Here is a 27044-nt window from a genome sequence, read left to right as displayed (position 1 = left end):
AAACTGTTCAAATCTTTCTAGAATGTGATTTGCATTGTGTTGCAAGAGTTTAAGACTCCATCAGGTAATTACGATCAGGGAACCAGATCCCACGAAAACAACTTAAAATAGCACCACCGGGCTTCCCTGGTGGCACAGTGGTCGAGAGTCTGCCTGCCAATGCAGGGGACGCGGGTTCGAGCCCTGGTCTGGGAAGATCCCACATGCCGCGGAGCAACTGGGCCCATGAGCCATAGCTACTGGGCCTGCACGTCTGGAGCCTGTGCTCCGCAACAAGAGAGGCCTTGACAGTGAGAGGCCCGCGCAGTGCAATGAAAAGTGGCCCCCGCTCGCCGCAACTAGAGAAAGCCCTCGCACAGAAATGAAGACCCAACACAGCCAAATAAAAAAATAAATAAATTTATAAAATAAAATAAAATATCGCCACCAAGGAGTTTTTATAAACGATGCTCATAGCACCTATATATAGACACCCCCCCAAATGGAACTCCATTCAGATTACAGAATGGTATGTTAACAGAATGAAATAGGAAAGGACTGACATATGGAAACAATCTGATGAAACCATTTGATGAATTCATGTTAAGGGACAAAATCGGTACAAAAAATAGTAGAGGTGGACTTATCAATGTTAAAACTTCCATAGGAACATTAGCAGCAATCAGGAGAGAATTCTGAACAATGCAAATTGCTAAGGTGTAATGTTTATTATGTTAAGTTGATCAAGATGGTTTAAATAATGATGAGGATGATGATGATACTGACGATGTAAAGGCCTTTGAACAGGATTTCCTCATAATAAAAACACCCCAGCCCTGGTCCCGGGGGCAGGTAGGCTCAGGGCCCTGGCTTGATGAGGAAGGAAGAAGGAATGTAAACTGGGAGAGGAGGGGTTATGACTGTAGGTAGGGGGAGGGCCCCAGAGCTTCCCTTGTCAGAAGGGCTCTGAAAGACACCTCCACCAAAGAAACAAAGTTACACAAATAAACCCACACCATTTAACCTCCAAAGTCCCGGGTGCTAACTCTTACTGCTGCATTTGCGCTCTCAATTTTACTAATACCTTATTTCAGCAACTTCGTAGGTGACACTAGGGCTCTTTGTGGGCTAGCCTAGGAACTCAACTACCATTTATAGCATTGTTTCTATGGAAATGTGTTTCAAGCTTCAAGACACTGAGCTGCTGACAACCCTGGGGCATGCACGTGGTCTATAAATTAGGGAACTGAGACGAGCAGTTATTGCTGGGTCCTGGGCTCAGGAAGACAGCATGTTACTTAGATTCTGTGTCAGTTAATACACCACCAGCAATGATCCCGTTGGAGCTGGCTGGTGGTCACTGTAGAGGGTGGGGATGGGACCACGGCATCTAGGAATGAACACGATATTCTAGGAAAGCACATGGATATTCCCCACCCCTGCCTCCAAACCCACGCACAAGCCTGCGTGTCATGGAAGACATGAAACCAGCCTGAGTACCCTTCATGAGTATCCAAGCAAGCCCTGTGCCCAACACGCTCTCCAGTTTCTCTCTGACTCTGGCAAACCGCCAGCCACAAGGCCCTATTTCAGTCTGATCCTGGAACAACAAACTCCAAATCTTTGACAGTTCTGGAATTTGGCTTTAGCGGATATGTGCTTGCGATAACCCATCTCTCCACACGTTCTGTTGCGGTGGCTTCTGTGTTAGCAGGCTCCAACCTGCCCGCTCGAGGTCTGCCCAGGGCTTTCCAGCTCCACCCACTTCGGGACGCCAAGCAACACAAGGAGTCTGCATTTCCTGCCTTGGACTGTGCTAGTCACAGGGAAAGAATGATCGTGGGCCCTGCAACAGATACTCCACGTGACATGAAAGTTCCCCACCAAGAAGAAAAGGCTACACACAGGAAGGCAACCCAAAGGGGGAGTGATGGGTGAGAAGGCCGTGCACTAGGTGTCCCAATGTTCTGTGATGCCAGAGATACAAGGTGGTCAGAAGGCGGTCAGAAGACAGTCAGCTGCTCAGCCACAGGCCACACCTGCAGCTGCAAGTCCCAGCACAGCTCATGGCAAGATGAGAGGGGTCAGAGGGCCCTGCAGGCCAAGCCAGAGGTAGGCTGGATGAATGTGGGGGGTTTCATGAGCCTGGCTAAAGGGCAACTCTAAGTTTCAATACTATAATGAATCTGTGCAACACTGTGCAGCAGGTCATTTTGCAAAGCACACCCTCCCCGCTGCCTGTGTGAACTACAGAAGAGAGAATCTGCCTCCCCCTGCGGCTGGGCCAGCAGGACCCGGCAGCCTCGAGGTGAGTGGGCGGCTTAAAGCCAGAGCCTCAGGGCCACATGTACTCACTGGGCTGGTTCCCTAGAAACCCAGGTGCAAACAATCATCTGGGGCTCTGAGGCCACTTGAGGGTCGCCTGCATCAGGCCGAGTCCACTGGGAGCCCCGAAGTTATGTAGTTAGCCAACCTATGAAGCCAGGCTCGGCCAATCTGAACTCTCCAGCCCCTGCAGTGCAGGGGGCTGATAAGACACAGCGGTTCCTTCTTTCAGGTGGTAACAGATGGGAGGCTTGGAGTTCCTCCCCCTGGCCTCCTTCCCACCCAGATCCAAAGATGTTGATAAGTTAAGGTCTTTTTTTTTTTAAGTATATAATATATAAGTATATACATGTATTTATTATATAAGTATAGTATATATTAGAGTAAACTAATATATAATAGAAATGTTATAAAGGTATAATATATTCAACTATATTAATATATATTATATAATATATATTAAAGTATTATATAAAAGTATATATATGTAAAGCAATTTCAAACACACAAATACTCCACTCATAACCACTTCACCTAAATCTTGTATTTACCTTATGCCAGTTTATACCATAGCCAATGTAATCAGTTTTTATGCACTCGTCAAGTGTATGTGCAATCTGCCTGTTAAAACAGAAGCCACTTTTTCACCAAAATTCTTCGGCACTTTCGCATGAATTAATATCATCTTCATATTAATTTAACAGTGGCACAATATTCCACTGAGTCTAGGTATCACAAATTATATAGCCATGTGGAACACTCAGGCTGTTTACAGTTTTTTGCTATTTTAAACAACGTTGCTATAAATACCTTTGTGCGTATAGCTCTTTTCCTTTCTAGAATTATTTCCTTAGAATAAATTCCCAAGAGTAATACTAGTACGTAAAAGGAAATTAACATTTTTTATAGCTTCAAGTTTTACATTTAAAAAATATATTGTTCTGTGTGAGCTACCTGGACTATCTTTTTCAAAAGTAGTTTTCCTGACACCTCCCAATCCTACCAAGCAAGGTAGGATGGCTTGGAGGCAGCTCCATTGATTTGCTGGGGAGGGATGAGGAAGGAGGACAGAGATGTGAGTAGGAAGGTGGAGGACTGAGTTGGACAGGAGGAGGGAGCAGGCGCCCTGGAGGCAGAAACAAAGGCAGATCCCAAAACAGATCCCTCCCAAAACGGGCCAACACCTCCCTAGGACATCAAACCCACCCCACCACTCAAGTTTCCTCTGAGTTGATCTTCCAAGGGCCAAGAACAAAGACACACTTCGATGGGTTCCTAAAAGAGATCTTAGAAATACGATGTGCTTCCTGGTCTGGAAACATATTTTGCAAACAACAGAGGCCATGCACTCACAGTGGTCAAGTAGGCCCATGCATGTGTGGGTTCAACTTTGAGAAAGAAAATCTCTTAAGAAAGAAAGTCCACCTCATCAGAAATGGTGGGAAATATGCTCCTCCACGGCTCTCTCTAGGTGGCATGCAGACCCCGGGTAACTATTCCACACCAGGAGGGTTCTTGTGAGGTAACACAGGTCCCACTGTGAGGCACCATAAAGACACCGCCTGCCAGGCTCCGTTCACAGGCTTGGGGAATTTCTGAGCAGGAAAGAACCACATGTGGTGTAAGTGTCTCATTTTATAGACAAACTGAGACCCCAAGTGCCTGCTTTGGGGCTCCTGCTGCATCCTGCAGTCATTGTCAGGTGGGTGCCCCTCTTCCTCCAACAGAAAGAGCCCCAGCCTGTCCTGACGGTCACTCGGCTGACCAGGGCTTTCCATTTTAGAGCCTCATGCCTCCTCTCATGCTGTGCTGACTCGTTCTCCCTAGTTCCTTCTCTGTGCAAAGCCAGCAGACAATGCCAGGCATGGACACTAAGGGGTCCTCCAAGGGCAGCTGGTGTTTAGCCCTCTTCAGGGGTTGGGCTGATGGGGAGGAAAGTCTCTGCCACCTTTAAACCAGCTCCTCACCATAGATGCCTCCTCAGGGTGAGGGGGACCCAGGTGCTGGCTTTGTGGCCCTAAATCCCCTTCCCACCCTCACCAGGGTCTCCCTCAGGTTCAGAGAAACAGCAAAGCCACCAAGGCAGCAGCTCCACCAGCAGGTGCAAAGGGAGGCTGTCAGCTCACCAATCACACGTGTCCCCTGACCGAGGCCAGGTCCTGGGCCTGCCCCTACGCCCTCACATCCCCTCAGGCCACCCTTCCGGTCCCATCACGGGACACCTACTGTGTGCCAGGCACAGTGCTAGGCCAGGGAGGAGGCAGGCACACCTGCAGCTGATGCCAGCATCCTCCTGTGGGGAAGCTCGATTGCAGAAACGCTAAGGTGGCAGCTCAGGAAGGCAGCAAGGAAGCAGGTGACTTCTGACCGGTTCTGTGGGCTTCTGCCAGGAAAAGGGCAGGGAGGACGGCTCCAGGTAGGGGGAACAACAATGCACAAGGCACAGAGGCCTGGAGGAGCGCGGAGGAGCGGAGAGAACATAGAGGGCGGCGCTAGGGAAGGGGGAGAGGCAGGAGAGGAGGTGGAGAGGTGGGCTGGGGCTCTCAGGGCCTTGGGGGCCTTTCTGAGGAATGTGAGGTTCCTCCTGCAGGACTTGGGCAGCCCTCAAAGGTTTTTAAGAGGGGTGACGTGATCAAAGCTGTGTTTTAGTAAAAACAGCTCAGATCCTTCCAAGACATCTTTTCCGCTTCCGTGTTGTTCTCAACACGATTCTATGTCATCTGGACAAAAATGGGCAAATAGTGCAAACTGTGCCAGAGCCAGCACTGGCTAGGAACACTCCTGCTCCGTCCTTCCCCGGGTCACCCTGACCCCACATTGGTGAGCAGGCCTCAGCCTCAGGAATCACCTCCAGTCCGGGGTGCAAGAACCCAGCCCTTGACACACTCAGCTTCGTGGAGGCAGCAGCTCCCCACTAACAGGCACCAGTGGAAAAGACCCTTGAAATGCTGGTAGCCACCACAGCCATGAGGCCAGAAGTTCAAAACTGCATTTTTCTCTTTAAAGCAAATTAATTCCTTCGTCTAAGGTTATTGGAACTGAATGGCCAAGATTTCAGTCAAGGTGCCCTGATGTCAAAGAGCTATAACCAGAGGATCTGAGGGCAAGAAGGGAGCTAGTGCTCACCGAACAAACACCCTCTTGTTTGGATGAGGAAACTGGGCAGGGATGCGACTGGCAATGCTGACAGCCCCAGGCAGATGAAGCCCTACCTCCTTTAGCTCTCTCTCAGGCAGGATATTGGATAGGACATCTCCACCAGGTTGACATCTTTAGAATGTGAGAAGAACCTACTCCTGTCACTTTGGACAACTTTGGCACCAAGCCTGAAGACAAACCCCAGTCAAAAGCAAGGTAGCACCTCCCAAACACCTCACGGCCCTGTGGGTCTTGCCCAACCCCAGAGGAGAAACAGAATTTGTACTGTAGCTGCCTTTTAGCCAGAGAGAGCCAAGCTGTGGCCTCTGTCCTTACAAGGCAGCGCTGAAGTTTTCCAAGTGGAATCAAATGTGCAGGGAGGATCCAGATGCTAGGATGAGCTCTCTTTTCCACTGGAATCCTTCAAATTCCAGAGGAAAAATCCAACTGCTGATGAAATGCTCAGATCTCCAGAGCATATAAGAATCCTAGGACTTCCCTGGTGGCTCAATGGCTAAGAATCCTCCTGCCAATGCAAGGGACACAGGTTCGAGCCCTGGTCCAGGAAGATCCCAATGCCGTCAAGCAACTAAGCCCGTGTGCCACAACTACTGAGCCTGCACTCTAGAGGCAACAGGCCACAACTACTGAGCCCACGTGCTGCAACTACTGAAGCCCACGTGCCTAGAGCCCGTGCTCCGCAACAAGAGAAGCCACTGCAATGAGAAGCCTGCGTACCGCAACGAAGAGTAGCCCCCGCTCACCGCAACTAGAGAAAGCCCGCGCGCAGCAGCAAAGACCCAACGCAGCCATAAGTAAATAAATAAATTTATTTTTTTAAAAAAAGGAATCCTAAAGTTTAGCTGGAGGCTAAAGGATTCAGAAAGATGTCCAAAAAGATTAAGATCAAAACGTGGATATTTTCAGTGGCCTATGGGGGATGCCCCATCTCCACCTCATGTCCAGCACTGCCCAGTCATCCCAGTCTGAGGGCTAGAACGGGCTCTGGCTTCTATGGTGGACACTTGTCCACCTGGCATGCGTACCTGTCCCCAGGTTTAAGGAACCTGGCATTGTGAGTCCTTGTGGAAGGGAGAGTTCCACCTGCAACTGGGGAAGCTGTAACCTCCAGAATCTGTGAGAACATGAGCATGTGACCTAAGCTGGCCAACCAGATGCTCAGCCTGGGCTCTGCCTGTGGATTGAGTGACACAAAGAATCAGGGAGAGTTCAAAATTCATTCTGGAAGTGGTGGCAGCAGTCAGGTTAGCAGGCACCAGTGATGCCAGGCCAGTGGCATCATCACCTTGTCTTTGGTTTCAGCTACCCAACTTCCCACAGGTCCTGAATGATTTCTGAGCCTCAGTCTCCAGATTTCCAGGACATTCAGTGAGTCACCAGATATCCTTCCAGTACATTCCTTTTCTCATTAATTTAGCCAGAGTCAGCTTCTGCTGTTTGCAGACCAAAGACCTAGACTACCCCACCATGTCCTTCTACCTCTACACTGACTCCTCTGCACTGCCCCCCCACCCCCCCGAGACAACACCTAGGCTCAAGCTTCTATCTTTCCCTCCGGGAAAAGAGTCTCATCTAAATACACATCTGAGAGGACCACAGCCACCTAATAATCACAAACATGAACAAATGACGTAAATGCTGAATATAACAATTCATCCTGCCCCTGGTTCTAACCAGATGTTAGATTTGGGGCATTAATATCAGAAATTAAAAGCATTATCACTCCCTTGGACTCTTCCCTATTTCCCCATCAGTTCAGGGAAAGGTGGACTTGGAGTCAAGAAACCTGCGTTCTAGAACTTGCACATGTCACTCCAACCCTGGGGCACCTGGTGACACCTGCACCACCTATTTCTCAGGGAGGTTAAATCAAATGAGAAGTCCCCACCCATGGCAAAGACCCAGGAACCTTCTAATTCCTAAGTCAATCATTCTTTTCAGTCCTCTCTTTCTTGACGTCCCCAATGATTAACAGTTGATCAATTTCAACTCAATTTAATAAAGACTTATGGAAAACTTGCCATGTGCCATGTGCTGTACTAGGTGCACAAAACCATGGTCCCTGTTATAAAATGCAAAGCTCCCTCCTCCTTTGACATCTATGACATCATGCTCTCCTGGTTTTCTTCCTTCCTCACCATTGGTTCCTTCCTGGTCTCCGTTGCTGACTTGCCTAGTACCGTACCCCTTAAACGGTGATCCCCTTGCCTCCTACTGCATGCTCTCCATGGGTGATGCCATCAGCTCCCCTAGCTCCAACCACCTTCTGTGTTCTGGTGATTCCCAAGTGTCTGTTCCAGAGTGTCTGACAGACAGAGGGGGCTACTGGGAGGTAACTGGGTTTGTCTGGAACTTGTCTTGAAGCTGTAGCTGCACAGTAAGTCATCATTTTTACTTAAATGATGTTTATTTGGGGTAGCTTGGTTAGAGTTCGTGGAGGGGGCAATGCTGCCCATTGCCATCCCTTGTGGGAGTCTCCTGCCCCAGACCCATATGTCCAACTGCCCACTAGAACTGCTTTCTTGGATGTCCCGGAGGCACCTCCAACTCAACATGTACAAAATTAGACTCATTGTCTCTTCCCTAAAAGCTGCTCCTCCTTCTTTGTTTCAAGCAGAAACCTAAGGAAACACTTCAACTTCTCCCTTGCTCTATTCATTTGGTTGGTCCTCAAGGCCTGTCAACCCAACTCCCTCGACACCTTCCTAATCCAGCTTCTCCCTCCCCCACCGCTCTGGCTCAGACTCCTCCATCTCACCCGAGGGACCACAGTGACCTCCTGCAATGACCTCCTCACTGGTCTCTTTACTGCCCATTTTTCTCCAGCTCCAGTCAATCCTCCACATCACAGTGAGTAACCTTTTAAAAAGAAAATCTGATCCTATCTCTCTCACACACACACACACACACACACACACACACACACACACACACAAAATCAGTCCTCAGTGGCTCCCCAGTGCCCTCAGAGTAAGGTCTAAATCTCTCTGCTGACACAAATGGCTGGCCCGTGACCTGGCCCCTGTCTGTCCTTTCTGCACCCCCTCCTACACGTGCTCCATCACACCCGCTGCTTGCAGTTACTGGAGAAGACCGTGTTGTGTCACGCCTCCACTCCAGGCCCTGCCTGAGCTGCTCCCTGTGCCTAGAATGCCCTGACCCCCTTTGCCACCTGGTGGACGCCTACTCGTTTCTCAGGACTTGGCTCACACACCACTTTCTCCAGAAAGCCTCTTATTCATTAATTCCCCAGGCTTCCCTGAGCACAGGGACCATGCAAGGCACTGGGGCCGTCCTAGACCTTTCCTAACGGTCCTCTCTCCTCTGGCCTGGCAGAATCGACGGGTCCCTCCTCTGAGCCCTGCAGACCCCTGAACAGTTTCACATTGACATCCGTGGCACTAATGGCTCTTGGCTTTTGTGTGTGTCCGTCTCCCTCACAGACCATGAACACCTTGAAGGGGGAGGCATCCCCAGTACCTAGCACAGAGCTAAGCACACAGTAGGGACTCAAAAAATGCATACAGCATGAGTGAGTAAAAGAAGGAAGAATGTGGGGGAAAGCACTCTATAAACAATGATGGGCAGGGTTCCACTGCTACTGCTGTGGCCAGGTTTCTTTTTCTCCATAACTGGGAATTCAGATCCTAAATGCCAGCTGGGGAGGTCAGCACAGGCTCCTTGGAGGAAATCCTGAGCCTTTCCCCACCTCTAGTGCAAGTGGAAGTGGGGATCGGGGAGTGGATTTGGCTCCTAAGTTGTCCCAAAGCACATGCTACTGGGAGGCCACAGAGGAAGTAGACACAGACTCATGAGGTAGATTCCTTGCAGGCCCCTTACAATGGCCTGCAATAGGGAGGCTGGGGAAGGGAAGCAGGGGAAGGGGAGAGAAGGAGAGCGGATGTGGAGGGCTAGGGCCTTAGAGCAGAGAAAAGTGTCTGCTCCACATGGCACTGCCCTCGCCCAGCCCCACAGCAATGACAGGTCACCCCAAGCATAAGTCCTTCCTCTGCAATCCTGCAGTTAAAACCCACTCCATGGATCTCTCCGTTGCACCCTGCTCACCTGTTCAAAGAGCCTTTTTTGCTTAACGTCCTATGGTCATTTCCTAACGTATAAACCCTCCATCTATTCAGGGGTGAGCATGGGCTAAGAGCCCTGAGCCTGCTGCCTGCTGCCTGCGGAATATCACAGTATAAGTATCTCGGCATGCTGAGTGAGACTGTAGTATTTGAACACACACATATTTCATACTACAGAGCCCCCAAATTCAAGACACTTCATCTGCTGCTTGACCTTGGAAACTGCAACTTCTTCCAGAACTAGAGGAACAGCCTAAGATGAATTTAAGTATCAAGAGCCAGTATGTCTGCCGCCTACCTGGTGCCCTCCTAAGGGACTTTCAAGGTTAATCTTGATTATATTCTTATTTTTCACTTTACACACTGACTTTAGAACCTGACCCCCAGAAAATGCAACTCCACCAAATTCCGTTCTTAAGTGACTAATCCACCCTGAGTCTGTTTTTCCCTCTGACAACAACCTATCTCAGAAGCTGACTGTCAGCCTCCTGGAGAGAAGGGGCAAGTGGGACCCTGCTTTGCACCCCTTGTTGTGCCACATGCAGTGCTGAGAGCACTGCAGCTGTTCTGTAAATGCCCAGTGAGGACAGTCAGCCTTGCGTTAACTGGCTGCCCAAGGGGTGCTAAGTCTGTGTTCCTGGGCCTTCTAGCATCCCTCTTCTTAAAGGCCTCACTCCAACCCTGGTTTTTGGTTTTGTTTTTTGTCAAGTTTCTTCTTTTTAAATCTTTGTGTACTGCCTTAAGGAAACTAAAGAGATGGAATTGTAAACAAAATCCTTGGTTTACAAATAGGCTGGAACTGATGATTATGATGACTAAGATGATCGATGCAAGATGGTGAAAAGAAATGGAATGTGGGGTTTGTGCCTGCCTCTTCCATTCTGCAGCTGTGTGACCTTAGAGAAGTCAATTATCATCTCTGACCCTTAGTTAAAAGTGAGTTACTGTAGGTTCCCTTCCCAGATTTAAATTCTCTGAGATGCTGTTACTGCAGTTACTATAAAACAGGGGCGGGGGACTTCCCTGGTGGCACAGTGGTTAAGAATCCACCTGCCAATGCAGGGGACACGAGTTCGATCCCTGGTCCAGGAAGATCCCACATGCCGCGAAGCAACTAAGGCCGTGCACCACAACTACTGAAGCCCGCGCGCCTAGAGCCCGTGCTCCTCAACAAGAGAGGCCACTGCAGTGAGAAGCCCGCGCAACCGCAACTAGAGAAAAACCCGTGCAGCAACAAAAACCCAATGCAGCCAGAAAAATCCAATAAAAAACAAAAAGAGAGGCGGGACGATAGCAGTCCCTAAGGTCCTAAAAGTCATAGAAGGTTCTACAGTTCAAAAATTGATTATTTTGTGAAACAGCAGATTCTATTGGTTTATTAAGTGCAGTTTATGCATAATTTTTCAGTAAGTTTTCTAGGTAAATCCCAGCTTCACCCCTTTTATGTTCATCAAGAATTTTCAATTAAAAGTGAATTCAACATATTGACTGCAACATTGTATGTAATAGCAAAAGACTGGGAACAGCCCAAACGTTCTGCGGTAGTAGACTAGTTAAATAATTGATGGCATTTTCATACAGTGGAATACAATTTAGTCAATGGAAAAAATGAGGTGGCTCTACGAGCACTGATACAGAATAACTTCCAAGACACATTAAAAATGAAAAACACAGAATGCTGTGTAGAGTATGCCAGCATTTGTTTATAGATTCATACTTTCTTCTATGTGCAAAAACTACATCTGGAAGCATAGCTGAAAAATGACAAATTGTAGTTGCCTAAGACAGGGACACTGACAGAATGAAGAAATGGGGAACAATAGAGGATGGAAAATTTATTTTTTCAAAGGATTATGTTATCAAATTTATCAGTATTTTCTTATAAGTTCTGTTTTGTCTCTTTCTTAAGAAGGTCTTCCTTCCCTCAAGGTTAAAATACACACTTATTTTTCTAATTCCATTGCATTTTTATACGTATGTATATATCTGTATAGTAATCTATTGTCTATATTGAAATTATTTTTGAGACTTACTTTACACTGTATAACTTACATCTTTTGAATTTTGAACTACAGGTATGTATTACCTGTTTTTTAAAAATTGAAGTATAGTTGATTTACAGTATTTTATTAATTTCAGGTGTATAGCATACTGATTCAGTATTTTTACAGATTATACTCCATTAAGTTATTACAAGATAACAGCTATAGTTCCCTGCGCTATATAATATATCCCTGTTGCTTATCTATCTCATACATAGTGGTTTATATCTCTTAATCCCATACCCCTAACTTGTCCCCCTCACTTTTCTCTCCCCTTTGGTAGCCACTAGTTTGTTTTCTATATCTGTGAGTCTGTTTTTGTTTTGCATATACCTTCATTTGTATTATTTTTCATATTCCATATATAAGTGGTATCATACAGTATTTGTTTTTCTCTGCCAGAGTTATTTCACTGGGCATAATATTCTCTAGGTCCATCCATGTTGCTGCAAATGGCAGAATTTCATTCTTTTTTATGGCTGAGTAATATTCCATTGTATGCATATACCACATCTTTATCCATTCATTTGTTGATGGGCAATTGGGTTGTATATTACCTTTCTGAGAAGAAAACTGGGGAAAAAAGAATCTACCAGATTTTATTTTAAAAAAATCTTTTTTAAGGAATTTAGTGTATAGGGTGCATTTTATGGCATGTGAATTATATCTCAATTAAAAAAGAAAGAATCTAGCTTATATGGCAAGGTTGAGATTACTAGCATGAGAACTGGGTGGAGACAACAGAATCCTCCTAGTTAAACCTGATGCTAGGGTTTAGCAAGGATCTCCCCAAGACTCAGTTTTATGGTTTAGCCTAGTTTTATAAGTCAGTACCTATTTGGGCAAATCAAAGCTATGGTCAACCAGGAAGCATCTCTTTGCCTTCCTCACAAGTGTGTCTGACAGTTGGCCCTACCTCCTTCTATCAGTCTGGTTCCCTTTGAGGAACCCAGGTAATGGATGCTCTCCCCAAAGAGCCAGTGCTCAGGCTTAGGACATCCTGGGGCAGATCAACTAGGCCCAAATCAAGACAAGGAGGAGCCAGTGCTGAAGCTGGACAGACACTGTCTAGCAACCAGGGGGAAGAGGTGCTGGAAAAGAAGCTGAACAAGAGGTACAAAGCTAGGAGGCACCAGAGAGAGGCCAACAGGCAGAAGGAGGCAGGGCTGGGTGAATGTTCAGAATAAAGACTGGGAACCAATTGGGATATATGTATACGTATAGCTGACTCACTTCGTGATACAGCAGAAACTAAACTCCAATAAAGATGTTAATAAATAAATAACCCCCCCGCCCCCGCCAAAAAAAAAAGACTGGGAATCATGGCCCTTGGCGCTTGGCTTGGGTGTGTGCCTATGCACAGCCAACAATATCTGAAGGCCACTGCATCTGCTGCATCTTCCTCATCATCACCATCATCCCCATCATCCAACATTCACCAGGAACCCCAGGGCTGGGAATACAAAGATATATAAAACAAGGACTTCCAGTTTAGTTGAAAAGTGGTAACACTGATCCACCCAAAAGCACATTTAAGAAGCTAAAGGAAGGGTATGATCGGAGCTATGGTCCAAAGAAGAAGCTGAAAATCCTTTAGACCAAGTTTCAAGGATTCTTCATCAGGGGCCCCCAGTGGATGTTACTGGAGTTCCAGGGAGAGGCCCACAGGGTGGAACAGGGGGCATTCTTAAGGAGGGCAACATGAATAGGGCTAAAAAGGAGAGCAAGACTGAGCCAAGTAGGAGAGAGGAAAGACGAGGCGTTCCAGACTTCCGGGGAAGCATGAAAGGTAGGAATGCTTGCCACAAGCAGTGTGGACAAACACACAGAGTGGGTCACCAGGTCAGAGCAAAGGGCTAGGGCAGGAGAGCAGTGGAGGCCAGACCCCTGTGTGGGAGGCCCTGACTGCCATCCTAGAAGTTTGATCCTTCCTGTGCAGACAGTGGGGAGCCACTGAAGGTTGCTGAGCAGGAGGCTGACCCTTGCAAACAGGCATTTTAAGTGAGATCACAGAGGAGCCCTTTATCCCAGGCTTTTTCAAAGACCTGTGTGCATTTCAAGTGGCACTTGAGAGAGAAAGTCGTAAAGCACTGCCCTGTGTCATGCAGACAAAGAAAAAAAAGGTTGAAGGGTCTCACAAAGAGATGCTTCAGTGAGAATGAGAAATGAAGGGGGGCTCATTTTAAAGAAGGAAACAAATTTGCAGGACAGAACTGCCGGGCATCTGGAAAACTGCAGCACTTTCTTCAGAGTCTGGAATGCCCTCTTTTGGCTGGAGGTGTTCTGCCTCCTTTTTTGGAGGTTAGTTGTGATGTCAAGACATGGAATTGCGGTGTAGGGAGGCAGCTGGGAGGAGGTAGACGAACAGAAATACAAATACTGGGCCCGGAGAGCATAAAAGGCCTCCATACTAAGACCATCCCCTTGCAGAGGACTTTGCCATCTGCCTCTCTCAGTGGAGCCTCGGAGTTTTTGTCAAAGTTGCTGGGAGCTTCCTAACTACCCAAATAGTTTCTCCTCTTAAAACAATAAAATGATTTTTAAAAATCGGTCACATTTTGATTCAGAGCTTTTTCAATATTGTTCCTACTTGTGCACAGTGAGGCAGTAGGCAGGGCTACTCTGGGGCCATGAACTGGGCAGTAACTTTAGGCCATAAATCAGCATTTATGTAAGGTGGAAGAGGAAGTCAGGATTAAATTTCCGGTCTTAAACTGGGCTGGGTACAACTGCAGGGCAAGTTCTGTGAATACAGAGGCAAAGCTGAGCAAGCCAAGGGAAGGGCATGCATGAGTTATGCACAAAAATCAACCAGGCTGAACTGATGACATGGACGGGCAACTGCTCCAGGTGGCTCCACAATTCTGGGGGGCGGGGGGTGGGGTCTGAGTCCTTCCTTCTTTGGCCTTTGCTAGGGGTCCCTCTCCCCTGCTCTCCTGCCCACACTCCCTGGGGCCTTTGGGCACTTTTAGTCTCTGCACGGTCTACATAAACACAAAGGATTGCAAACTCAAAGCTGTCTTTCCGCTGGAGTCAGAAGGGAATGCTCCCCTCCCCGCCCCTCTAGACTAGTTCTGGGTACCAGTAGGCTCTTACTAAAGCAGCCATGGTCAGGTGATACAGCTGACCAGGACCTTGACAGTCAAGTTCACTGAAAACCCAAATGTACCCAAAACAAGGGGTTGTGCAACTCATGGGAACTCCTACTTCTGTGGTGTTTTTGCTCTAACCCTCATTCCCCTGTGGCAACTGTGTCTGAAGTCCCAGACTTTCCAGAAACGTCCTGATTTCACATGCTTTTCCTTGAGTCTCTGGAAGCACATAGGTGTCTGCCAGGGAATATGCCCTAATGTTTTGGTTTGACAAATGGTCACTGTGCCCGTGACACCCAGCTGGCATGAGGTTGCAAAACAGCATTTTCCCACCAGGTGAAACTCAGTTACTAGGCTGGGGAGAAGGCCAGGCATGGGGACGCTCTGGTGTGCCAGGCCATCGGTACCTGCTGCCGAGTCACACAGACCCCTTAGCAGGGCTGAGTGCTACCCCGGCAGAGTCTCTACCTAGGGCAGCGAGAGAGGGGGCTGAGATTTGGCATGTGGGAAGAATGACCCAGCATGCATCCTGTACATGTTTTTGACTGTGTTTTAAATCCCTCTACTACAGTTAGCCACCTCTGAGGCCCTCAAGGAGAACCTGTTTGCCTTCTTTCCACACTTGAAGGCTTAGCTCCCTTCCTGCAGCACAGCAGTTCAGAAGGTGTGAGGACACCCACCCTGGTCTGTGCAGCAGGCCTTGCTCAGGAAGGGGGTGGGGGAGTTCCTCTGGAGAAAATGAACATGAGTCACTCCTCTGCCTCCCCCCCACCCCCACCCCCTCGGACCCTCGCCCCCGACACTGGCACAGACACACAGCCTAAAGCCCCAGCACTCTTCCCTTTGCCCAGAACACAATGAAGGAATTAGGACCCACCTACTAAGCTTCTGCAGCTGACACTTCAAGGCTCAAAGTCTAGCTCACCAGCACAGTCACACGTCTGAGTCTGACGTGTCCTCTTTGCAACCAGGCCCCAATCCAGCTGCCATGCAATTTTGCTAATTCAAACTGCTTTCCCGTTTAGGGATGTTGATAGCCATCTCCCATCTCCTTTTCCTGCTGACATCATCCCACATTTTCTACAGGCACAAATAAGGGTACAGTTCCTGGGGTAGTTTTCAGGCTGCCAGAGGTGGAAGTGAAAAGATCCTGCCCTCCCGGGTCCACTTCACTTCTCTGGCGTTTGGCAAATTGTCCCGAGTTTTAGGGATAAACGAGGAAATAAATTACCTAGCTAAGGTGAAAGGCCAAAAAGAACTTGGTGACTGCAGCTCAGACCCAGATCTGTCCTGGGCATCTGCAATGCAAATCTGCATTTTGTTCTCTGCCCCCGAGGTCTTGCACAATAGCCTGTGTATAAACATCCACGCCAACAATGCCTGACTGTGCAATCACGCTGTAATCACAGGCCGCCAGGAAGCTGCTGCTAGGAACTGCACCATTCAACTTCTAGACATCCCATGTCAAAGGAGTCTTTACGGCACGGACGTACATTCCTGCACACACCAACGCGTCCCCGCCGCCGCCGCCGCCGCCGCAGCTGCTGCTACAGTTGAAGACTCCAAGCCAGGGAACTAGGGCGCCACCCGCCCGACCCGCCAGTCCCAAGTTACTATGCAGGGATGTCATAAGCTTCTCAGCTGTTCTTAAAAAAAAAAAAGCCTGCTCCACGAGGCTACAGAGGGCGGCGGGAACCACCATCAAAGTTCCCAAGCACATTCCTGCAGCCCTAGCAGTTTTCGAAAACAGAGAAGAGTGAGATGCCTCAAAGAGTCCACTGGAAGCGGGTTTTGGAGTTTTATATAGAAAACACTCACATATGTAGGTGGGTGCGCTGACAGCTTTTATGGCTAAATTGCAAAGTGTTAGGCCTTAGTGATTACTGTCAGGCTCGGGACGTGGTGTGGGAGGAGAAAGGGTGGGGGAGTCAGAGGGATTTGTTCAAAGGGGGCTTCGGGGCAATTCTGGTTTTGCATTTTGGAAATGCGTAGGGTTGTTTTCCCAAACTTCCGAGTTGCTCTGCTCTTCGTCATTGTCAGGCCAAGCTAAGAAAAATGGGGGGAAAGTTCCTTTAACTTCCTTCCTGCGACCTCGGCGAGGGCTACGAAGAGGAAGAGCACGCTTCCTTGGCAAGCACCGGGCGGGAACTGGGGGACCGCTGCGCCCAGCCTGTCGCGATGGGGAGCGCCGGGTGGAGGACTAGCCTCGGACGCAGGACACGGGAGGCCCCTTCCCTGCACCCCTCCGCTGGCCAACGGCGCCCGGAGCGGCCCGGCTGCAGTCCTGGCTGGTTTAAGTCCCGCGGCAAACCGGCGACCACAGGGGCGCAGCCCGGGGCCCGGATCCCGGCCGCCGAGCTCCCTCCCTGCAGCGCCCCTCGCACGCAAGCCCAGCGCAGCCGGCCCTACCCGTCCCGCCACATCCCCGCCCGCGCGGCCAAGCCCCTGCCCCGAACGTTTCCGGGCGTCGGCGCCCCGGCTGCGGAGGGGCTGCCGAGCTCCGCGGCTTACCTGCGCGCTGGATCCCGGGGCCGCTCGGAGGGGCGCGGGGCGCAGGCGAGCAAGGCCCGCAGACTCAAACTTTGTTGCTCTCGGGACGGCGCAGTCGTCACTTCCTCGCTGAACGGGTGGCGCGGCCCGGGCCGTGACCCAGCAGCTCGCGCGGTGGCGCGCCGGGCCCTGCAGCCGCCCGCGCCCCCGGCTCTGCGCGCCCTCGGCTGCCGGGGGAAGCGGGCTGCAGTCCGCCGAGCCTGCACCCCTCTGGGGGAGGCTCGCTCCAGCAGGGTGGTTTCCGCGCCGAAGAAGTGCGGTCGAGGCTGCTCTCAGGCTGGATCTGGAAGATGGTGTTGGGGTTCAGGGACCCAGAGCTGGGGTTACGGGAAAAACAAAGGATGGGGAAGGAGAAAAGTTTTTCAGTTTGGTGTTGCTGCTAGAAGGTCCTGTTGGAAAGCACAGTGCTCTGTGTTTGTTTTTGCTTTGTTTTTGTTTTTCCCACCAAATAATGCCTAAGCTGGGCCTTAAAACGCGGGTCTCCTCTTCCCACATTCCCTCAAAAGATCTGCACACTTGTCCTTCGTCATTTCCACTAATTATAAGGGAACAGGACGTTCAGCGTTTATGACTTCAGGGGGCTATTTCAGCGCCCAAGTTGGGACTGAAAAATAGTTTCTGTTCTAATCCTCCCCCGCGATTTCCACCTCCTCCTTTACAGTCAACTCACAGGTCTCTTTGGGGCCTGATGCATTCCGTATTTCGTCACGGACCAAAAGTGACTTGGAGGGTAGGGTGGAGTCCTGACAAAAGGAGCTTCAGGCAGTAGTAATTCTGAAATTTATCATTGCCCAAAATAAATTCGCTCACCCTATTCAAAACTACAAAAACAAAAGGCCATCTTTTTGGTTCCTGATAAATAGCAACAAAGTAGTTAAACAGCGGTCTTTCGGGAAGAATTCCTGATCCGGTAAAGCTGGAAAGAAAATGGGTTAGCCTTTGCTGTGGTTGAGGAAAAAAAAAAAAAAGACATTTGAAACTGCAATGGAGGGCTTTCCTAATAGTAACGTTAGCTTCATTGCAGCTTGTTGTGAAAACAGGGACCCTTTCAAAGGTGGTTCAAAAGCATCAGTTAGGGCTCCACAATTTTCCCTTTTTCCCCAAATACTGCTTCTACAAGCACATTGGCCAGATCACAGAATCTTCCATTCTAATGCTTCATCTTTTTACTAAAGCACAGGAAACCGCAGAGTTGAGTGAAGGCTTTGTCCAGAAAGGTGGATGGAAAATTGATAGAAAGTAACATCTGAGAAACGATCCCCGGGTCTGTGTTAATACCTAATGGGAAGCCACAAACGCAGACTTACCCAGGAGTATGAAGATAGAAGCTCTCCTAGCAACATGAAATCCCCCACATTGCAGCCCTTTATGCACAATTATGATTTCTACCGAGACATTATTAATGGCACATTATAAATACAAAATGTTTCATGTAAGAAAAATAACGTTCTGAGAAATAAGTGCATTATTATACTCTCAATAATTATAATTCTCTGAAATTTTTATGACATCACACTATTGTGGGCTGGTGGTGGAGGGATTGTCCATTTCAATTTTGAAATAGAAGTAATTCCTTAATGCATTCCGCTTAAGGCAAGCAACGCCATAATCAAGAGGAGTAGAGAGAATATACTTCTAAAAACAATCATGTGATACTCCATATTTGCTAGGACAAGAGCAGAATATTTCTTTGTTCACTACCGTGATTCTGAATTCTCAGTCACAATTTCATGAATATTCAGTATTTCTGCATGCCCAGGAATAATTAGCAGACGATGTAAATGTTTGAAAGCCTGATATTTATGTATGCACAGACACACATTGCTTTTTCTCTGTGTGGGGTGGCATTTGCTGGAGTTCCACAAAGTGTAGAACCTGTGTTAGGCACACTTGAAGACAGCCCCCAGCTAATAGTGATCCCCTTCCTCCTGGTATTCATGCCCTATATAATTGCCTCTTTTTGAGTGTGGGCTGGACTAATTGACTCAATTCTAACAAATAGCATATGGCAGAAGTCATGTGATGTCACTGCTGAGATTAGGTTATAAAAAACCTAATGTGGCTTCCATCTTGGGTGCTCTATTTCTTTCTTGCTCTTTCTTGGATCACTCACTGTAGGGGAAGCTACCTGCCATGTCCTAAGGCAGCCCTGTAGACTGGGATCGAGACCTGCCAACAACCACGTGAGTTAGCTTGGAAAGGCATACCTCCCCCTTCCCCCATGCCAAACAAGGCTTCAGATGAGACCGCCAACCCCAGCCAACAGCTGCCTCATGAGAGCCCTGGTAGCAGAGGCATCCAGCTAAGCTGCCTGGATTCCTGACCCAAAGAAACTGTAAGATGATAAATATTTGTTGTCTCAAGCTGCTATGTTTTGGAGTAATGTGTTACACAGGCATCGATAACTAATGCACAGGAAAAAGAGAAGGAAGTCATTGTGGACCCGATGACAACCCCACACAGACTTCCTGCTCCCTCACCTGGAAAGCAGAACATGGAGAAAGAGGCAGGGATGTGGACCAGATCTAAGAGTAACATGTAAATCCTAAGAACAGAAGACCCAGCCCTTACCCCTTCTGCAGAATAAGTGTCATCCTTGAATTTAAACTAGGTCAGAGGGTGTGTGTTGCTGCTCGGTCCGTGGCAGCCCTGGTATTGGATGCCATCAACCTGATAGTATGTGCAGATGTCTTTGTGTCACAAGGATTGACATCTGTCCAGGTACCCTCTTCCTCCTCCTCAGGGCATCTGCCCTGATCCCCAAGGCTCTGGCACAACCAGTGACTGTGGAGTCAGGCCCTAGTCCTGGAAGGGGAGCTTGAAAGACGGGACTTCAACCCTGGCAGCCAGAAGGGATAGGTGATTTCAGTGAGAGTCCAAATGTAGGCTTGTGGTCCTACAATCGAAGAGCAAGCCGTGAACTATCTCTGATAAGAATCACCTCCACACTGCTTGCAGGGCTACAAGAACATTCTGTCCACGTGGTGGTTATCTTTCTCTCAGCATCATTTCCTCTCTGACTGGAGCTAATTATTTACTTTAAAAACACAAAACAAAGTTTTAGGAAGCAGGAAAGATACTATACTCCTTCATCCCTTACCAGGGCAGGCATGTACTTATGGCTGCCCCCCATGTCCACCTCCCCTCAGCCAATCCCATAGAAGCTGGCAACTGTAGAGCCCATTTCTGTTTTCCCTCCAGAGACGCTAGGCTCTGATTTTTCTCATGTACAGTGGCTGCAGCTGCTGTGTTGCCATGCCGTCATCTGGTTGCTATGACTTATGAGGTTGTGGATATGCCAGAACGTGAATCTATTAATTTAACAGGAACTGGGCTCAGCACATATATTCCTTGTTAGGTCATTTGCTTTGCTACCTAAACCACATCCAGTGTGTTCGGCAATGGGAACGTTTCCTAGAGTCTGGCTTTGCAAAAATGCTAAATGCCCTGAATTTTGAGTCTGCACAGTTTTATATTATTAAATTACTATGGGGGACATAAGGCATTCTAGCAGGGGTGTGCAAAGAGATTAGCTCAGGGGAAAAAATTAAGGGAAGGGAAATAGTCAAAGTCTCTGGTCTTCATTCTCTACACATTGAGGCCCTTTCTGCAGGAGGTGTCTGTCCTAACTTCTGTAGAAATCCTGTCCTGAGCCCAGGCTGCTCATTGACAAGTCTGAGCTCTGGAACACCAGAACTAGGTGATGTGTGTCACTATAAGAGAAACGACTGTCCTCTTCTGTGGTGCATGTAAGCAGGCATTTTTCATTCAGCCCTTCAATTAACACTTACTGAATGTCTACTAGTGGGTGTGCTAGCGATGCAAAGATGAAAAGTACAAAGTCTGTCCCTAGTGGGAGAGAAAGACACATAAATTACAATGCAACATGAGAAGTATTATAATCGAGTTTTGCCCTCAGGCACTATGAGCTTCCAGAGAAGGAAGCAAATAGGTCTGTTTGGAGAGGGGCGTTATGGGTCACCACCAGTGTTTCTCTTTAAAAAAAATTTAAAATGGTCAGATGCATTGCATTAAGTAATAATAAGTATTGTTTTGTGTAGCTTTTGTTTCAGTTGTGTATAATATATGTGTATATTTGTATGGGGTCATAGTGTAAAACATACTTCCTACATGCAGGCAAAGAAGTGTGAAAGTTCTGGGTTTAGAGAGTAATAACTAACTACCATACACTGACGGCCTATGATGGGCCAGGCCTCAAGGTGTCCCACTGGAGAGTTGACTTAAGACAGTTTCCAGATCCTTCTGAATTCTCCTTCTTTAGTAAATCAAGGCCAAGCCTAAAGAACCAGCTCCTTGAATCCTCTCTGAACAGAGCAGAGGCCTTCCACCCAGGCCAGCTAGGCCAGCTTTAAGGCAGTGAAAGAGTAGCCACCCCCTTTCTGGCCTGCCGGATGGTGGGAGGGGAAAGAGGAGAGAGAAGAGGGTCAGAAACGCATCATGCTTTTTCCTCCGCTCCAGGTCTCGGATGGAAGCAGGAAAGGCGCATTACCTAATGAGTGCACTGCAAACACGAGGTGGAGGTGCAGTTCTCACCCAGTTCCCCACTGGAATTCTGGGATGAAGCTGCCTCCAAAGTGGTTTTATGCCAAAAAGAGGGCAGCTGCGTCAAAGTGAACCTGGTGGTCAAGCTGCGTAGGCAGAGCGAGTCCCTGAGGCTTAGCGCTCCTGAGTCCCCATGGTTTCCACGTGGCATGACTATCACATTTAGAGCCAACAGCCTGCTGTAGGACTGCCCTGGTGAGGCAAGGTGACCCTGCAGCAAGCTCAGGGGAGTCAGGAGTCTGCACTAGTGAGAACACAGGGGAAAATGAGCACCAAGCTGCAAAGGGGAGAAGCCTGTGCTGGGAGGTGGCTCTGCTGAAGAATCCACAAGTTCACGTGCCATAACCGGTACCAGCGGGGGCCTGCACAGCCAGCAGAAACCGAGAGAATGAGGCAGCTTGGTATGGTGGTGAGGAACAAGGATTCTGGGCTGCCCACACACTGCCTGGCTTCAAGTCCCATCTCTGCCACATACTACCTGTGTGACCTTGGACAAGTTACTTAGCCTTTTTTTCCCCCAGTTTCCTTATCTGTAAAATGAGGATAACTGTATGTACTTGATAAGGTTGTTATAAGAATTAAACTAGTTTGTAAAGCTCTTATATATGTGTTCCTTAAGTGTCAGTTAAATCAGGAAATCACTCACCAACCAAAAGGATTCTATATGGATATCATACGACTCCAAGACCCCCAAATTGGACTTTTAGTAAAAATACCCCCAACCGGGCTTCCCTGATGGCGCAGTGGTTGAGAGTCTGCCTTCCGATGCAGGGGACACAGGTTTGTGCCCCGGTCCAGGAGGATCCCACATGCCGCGGAGCGGCTGGGCCCGTGAGCCATGGCCACTGAGCCTGTACGTCCGGAGCCTGTGCTCCGCAACGGGAGAGGCCACAACAGTGAGAGGCCCGTGTACCGCAAAAAAAAAAAAAAAAAAAAAAAAAAAAAAATCCCCCCAACCATCAGATCATGGGGAAAGTTGGATCAGCTATCAACTGTACATTTAAGATATGGTGTAAGTTAAAATGTTTGGCTCCTCTACATAGTTCGGCTTGGAAGATAGACATTGAGCAGCTCTTTTTTTTTTTTTAATATTTATTTATTTATTGGCTGCATTAGGTCTTAGTTGCGGCACACGGGATCTTCTGTTGTGGTGGGCTCTTCGTTGCAGTGCTCCGGCCTCTCTCTAGTTGTGGCACACGGGCTTAGTTGCCCCCAGGCATGTGGGATCTTAGTTCCCAGACCAGGGAATCGAACCGGCGTCCCCTGCATTGGAAGGTGGATTCTTAACCACTGGACCACCAGGGAAGTCCCTGAGCCGTTGGGACTATGGTTGATAGAATAACAGTCCTCCCTAAAATGTCCATGTCCAAATCCCTAGAACCTATGAAAATATTAGGTTCATGACAAAGGGGAATTAAGGTTGCTAACTAGCTAATCTTAAAATAAGATTATTCTGGATTGTCAGGGTGGGCCAATGTAACCACAAGGACCCTTAAAAGTAGAAGAGGGAGGCAGAAGAGGAATCAGTCAGAGGGAGATGTGACTATGGAAGAATGATCATAGAGATACAAGGTTGCTGGCTTTGAAGACGGAGAAAAGGGGTCATAAGCCAAGAAATGTAGGTGGCTTCTGGAAACTGGAAAAGGCAAGGAAACGGATTCTCTCATAGAGACTCCAGAAAGGAATGCAGCCCTACTGACACCCTGATTTTAGCCCATTAGATAAAAATCTGTGTTGCTTTAAGCTACCAATTTAGTGGTAATATGTTACAGTAACCATAGAAAACTCATGCAGGAGAATTTTCTAAATGTAGTATTTTCTGGGAAGTATTTGCATCATGTATTAGATACATGTGTTACCATGTGTATGAGAAGCCCCAGTTTTCAGATTACAATTTGAGCAGGAAGTCTGGCTGGGTGGGCCAGGCACAATCCCAGAATGCCAGCACACGGGGAGGTTCCCAGAGTAACAGGCCACTAGAAACTCTGAGACAGTACTTTGAAAGCACAGTTGTATACAGTCCCCTGGCTTAGGGATGAACTCCAATACGCATACCGTTTCTTGGAGCTGCTTCTCAGACTTCGTACCTGTTGGTGCTAGCAGGCCACAATGTGGAGGCCAGACGTGGAAATGGTTAACAAAAGTAAACCAGAGTCAGCTGTCAAAAGCTGCTGTGGAAATTCTCTGTGCATTTGATGACCATACTTCCCCAGCAAGGTTGTATAACCACCCAGAGTTTGTAAATGAATCTTTTCACAATGAAGAGAAAAACACAAACCCAAGAGTCAAGGCAATCTACACAGCATTCATGGGATCTGGGTCAGCCAGCAGGCTGAGGTTTAATCACTCTGCACAGGTTGCTTTTTCCTGTGCATAGCTCAAAGGTTAAGCTTGCTGTACATTGGGAGGAAGTCTTGTCACAATCCTCTGCCAGTAATAAATATTGGTCCTGGGACATTGGTCTTAACGTTGACGTGGGAGGTGTCATTTGAGTTCTCGGGCCAAGAATTCACTAGACATTCACGACCCAATGCAGCCAAATAAAAATAAATTAAATTAAATAAAAGATCTAGATAAAACATGGGTTACATTGTCTCAGGTTTGGGATTCAGTGAAAACACTTCTTTCTACTAATAAAGTTATTCGCTGTTGAAAAAAAGAAAGAAAGAAAGAAGCCTGGGCTTCCCTGGTGGCACAGTGGTTGAGAGTCCGCCTGCCGATGCAGGGGACACAGGTTCGTGCCCCGGTCTGGGAGGATCCCACATGCCGTGGAGCGGCTGGGCCTGTGAGCCATGGCCGCTGAGCCTGCGCGTCTGGAGCCTGTGCTCCGCGACGGGAGAGGCCACTACAGTGAGCGGCCCGCGTACCGCAAAAAAAAAAAAGAAAGAAAGAAGCCTGAATTCCAGGCCCAGGCTGTAGTTACCCAGCTATATGACATTGGACAAGTCACTTAGCTTAGCTTGAGGAAGCAAGATGATTTTAGGTCAAGGATGTGCATGAAATCACACAGTGAAAAAGTAAGTTTTGGGACTTCCCTGGTGGCGCAGTGGTTAAGAATCCGCCTGCCAATGCAGGGGACATGGGTTTGATCCCTGGTCCAGGAAGATCCCACATGCCGCAGAGCAGCTAAGCTCGTGCGCCATGACTACTGAGCCTGCACTCGATGGCCCACGTGCCGCAACTACTGAAGCCCCTGCACCTAGAGCCTGTACCGTGCTCTGCAACAAGAGGAGCCACTGCAATGAGAAGCCTGTGTATCGCAAGGAAAAGTAGCCCCTGCTCACTGAACATAGAGAAAGCCCACGCGCAGTAACAAAGACCCAAGGCAGCCAAAAAAATACATTAAAAAAAAAGTTTCTTTTCAATTGTCTTTTTTTTTTCATCTTTATTGGAGTATAATTCTTTACAGTGGTGTGTTAGTTTCTGCTTTATAACAAAGGTCTTTTTTAAAAATAAATTTATTTATTTATTTTTGGCTACTTTGGTTCTTTGTTCCTGTACGTGGCTTTCTCTAGTTGCGGAGAGCAGGGGCTACTCTTTGTTGCAGTACGTGGGCTTCTCATTGCGGTGGCTTCTCTTGTGGAGCACGGGCTCTAGGCGCGTGGGCTCAGTAGTTGTGGCTCGCGGGATCTAGAGCACAGGCTTAGTAGTTGTGGTGCACAGGTTTAGTTGCCCTGTGGCATGTGGGATCTTCCCGGACCAGGGCTCGAACCCATGTCCCCTGCACTGGCAGGGGGATTCTTAACCACTGTGCCACCAGGGAAGCCCTCAATTCACTTTTTGTTTTTCTGATTATGCCAAAGAGAGGGTCTCAGTTTACCGCTAGTGTGTCTTTAACAGCTCATTAATATGCGCTAGTCTCCCTTTTTGCAAAGAGAGGTCTCAAGCTCAGACACTTCACAGACAGCACTTTTCCCTGACCTGCAAAGCGGGAAGAGTGATATTTCCTTCGGTTTGTTAAGAAGGAAGTAACATAGCACCTGAAACCCTTGGCCCAGGGCCCAGCTGGTAGCTGACTTCTGATAAAGGAGAAAGGTTGACTACTTGACTCAGCACCCACCCCGGTGCAGCCCTGGCCATTCACATGTTAACTCCCACATCCTCACAATAACCCTGTGCAGTAGGCACTGTTATTCCCACTCAGTAACCCCACGATGTAGATATTGTTCTCCTCATGTTACAGATGAGTGAGCTGAGGCTCAGAGAGGTTAAGGAACTTGTCTGGAGTCTTAGAACCAGTGGCTCCAGGTGAGATTCAAACCCCAATCTCTCCGACATCAAAGCTCTCTTTCCCCTTCACCACATTGCCCCTCCCACCAACTTTGAGGCCAGACCTGATTAAATAGGAACCACCTGGCTAGAGGTAGGGAGAGGGGGACACAGAAGGAACTCTGAATCCCTGTCTTGCTGGTGAGCATCCTCGGTCTCACTGCCAGTCTGGGACAGTCTCAGGGACCCTGGTTCCTGGTCCTGTTTTCCCAGTGTCACTCCTGTCCCCACTTGCCCAGGGGAAAATTCTCTTCTTCATTCAGGGACTGGAGTCCTTTCATTGGCCTCTTATTTCTGTTGCTGGGTCCCCACCACCTTCTGCTAGCTTTTTCTTCTACCACCCTCTTGCCTGTTTGGACTTTGGCCAATTGCCTGACGTTGGACCAGTGCTGACCCTTGACCCTCTGGGGCTCACCTAGGTGTCTTGGTCTCCACCAGTCTTTTGGCTCGATGGTGACTTCCCTACAACAAAGTAATTTCTCTCACACAGTTTGTCCTCTCAGCGCCTCCACTTCCCTTTGCTCTAGTTTGTCATGAGTAGGTGTGTGGGCAGCACTTAGGCTGCTTCTCTCTCGGGCCGCTGCCAATCCATGCGTCAGGCCACCATCGGCTCTTGACTGAACAACTGGAACACACTCCAGTCTTGCTTGACTCCATTCCTTCTCCAAAGTACAGTTAAAACAGCTTTCTGAAGTGCCACCTGATTGTGAAACCCTCCTGCTTATCCTTCCACATTTCTCCACCGTCCTTTGGATAAAATCTTGACCCATTAGCCTGGCTTTAAAGACCTTTGTGAACTGGTGCCTACTGAACCTTTCAGCCTATTCTCTCTGCAGTCTTCGCTGCCTGTGAGCCGGTCATGTTAACACTAGTTGCAGCCTCTGAACGCTTCTGGATGTCCTTGGCACACAGTCGGTGCACCTTTACGTGCTCCAGTAGTATCCTGCATCATCTACTATTGTAATGAGGCAGAACTATTCTAG

The 27044-nt window shown here is 48.3% G+C and overlaps 1 protein-coding gene across 1 annotated transcript in view; it reads right to left on the bottom strand.

The window, feature by feature from the left end:
• The window catches only part of MIDEAS (mitotic deacetylase associated SANT domain protein), a 66784-nt gene extending 49499 nt beyond the window's left edge, over positions 1-17285 (bottom strand). The window contains exon 1 of the mRNA XM_082681857.1: positions 17191-17285. The gene's annotated coding sequence lies outside the window, so the exon portion shown is untranslated. The remainder of the gene's footprint in view (positions 1-17190) is intronic.
• Positions 17286-27044: the final 9759 nt, after the last annotated feature.

The sequence above is a fragment of the Grampus griseus genome (assembly GCF_964374135.1).
Source record: "Grampus griseus genome assembly, chromosome: 2".
In the NCBI taxonomy this organism is placed as follows: domain Eukaryota; kingdom Metazoa; phylum Chordata; class Mammalia; order Artiodactyla; family Delphinidae; genus Grampus; species Grampus griseus.
Note: the sequence above shows the minus strand (reverse complement) of the source record. Positions and strands in the feature narration are given on the sequence as shown.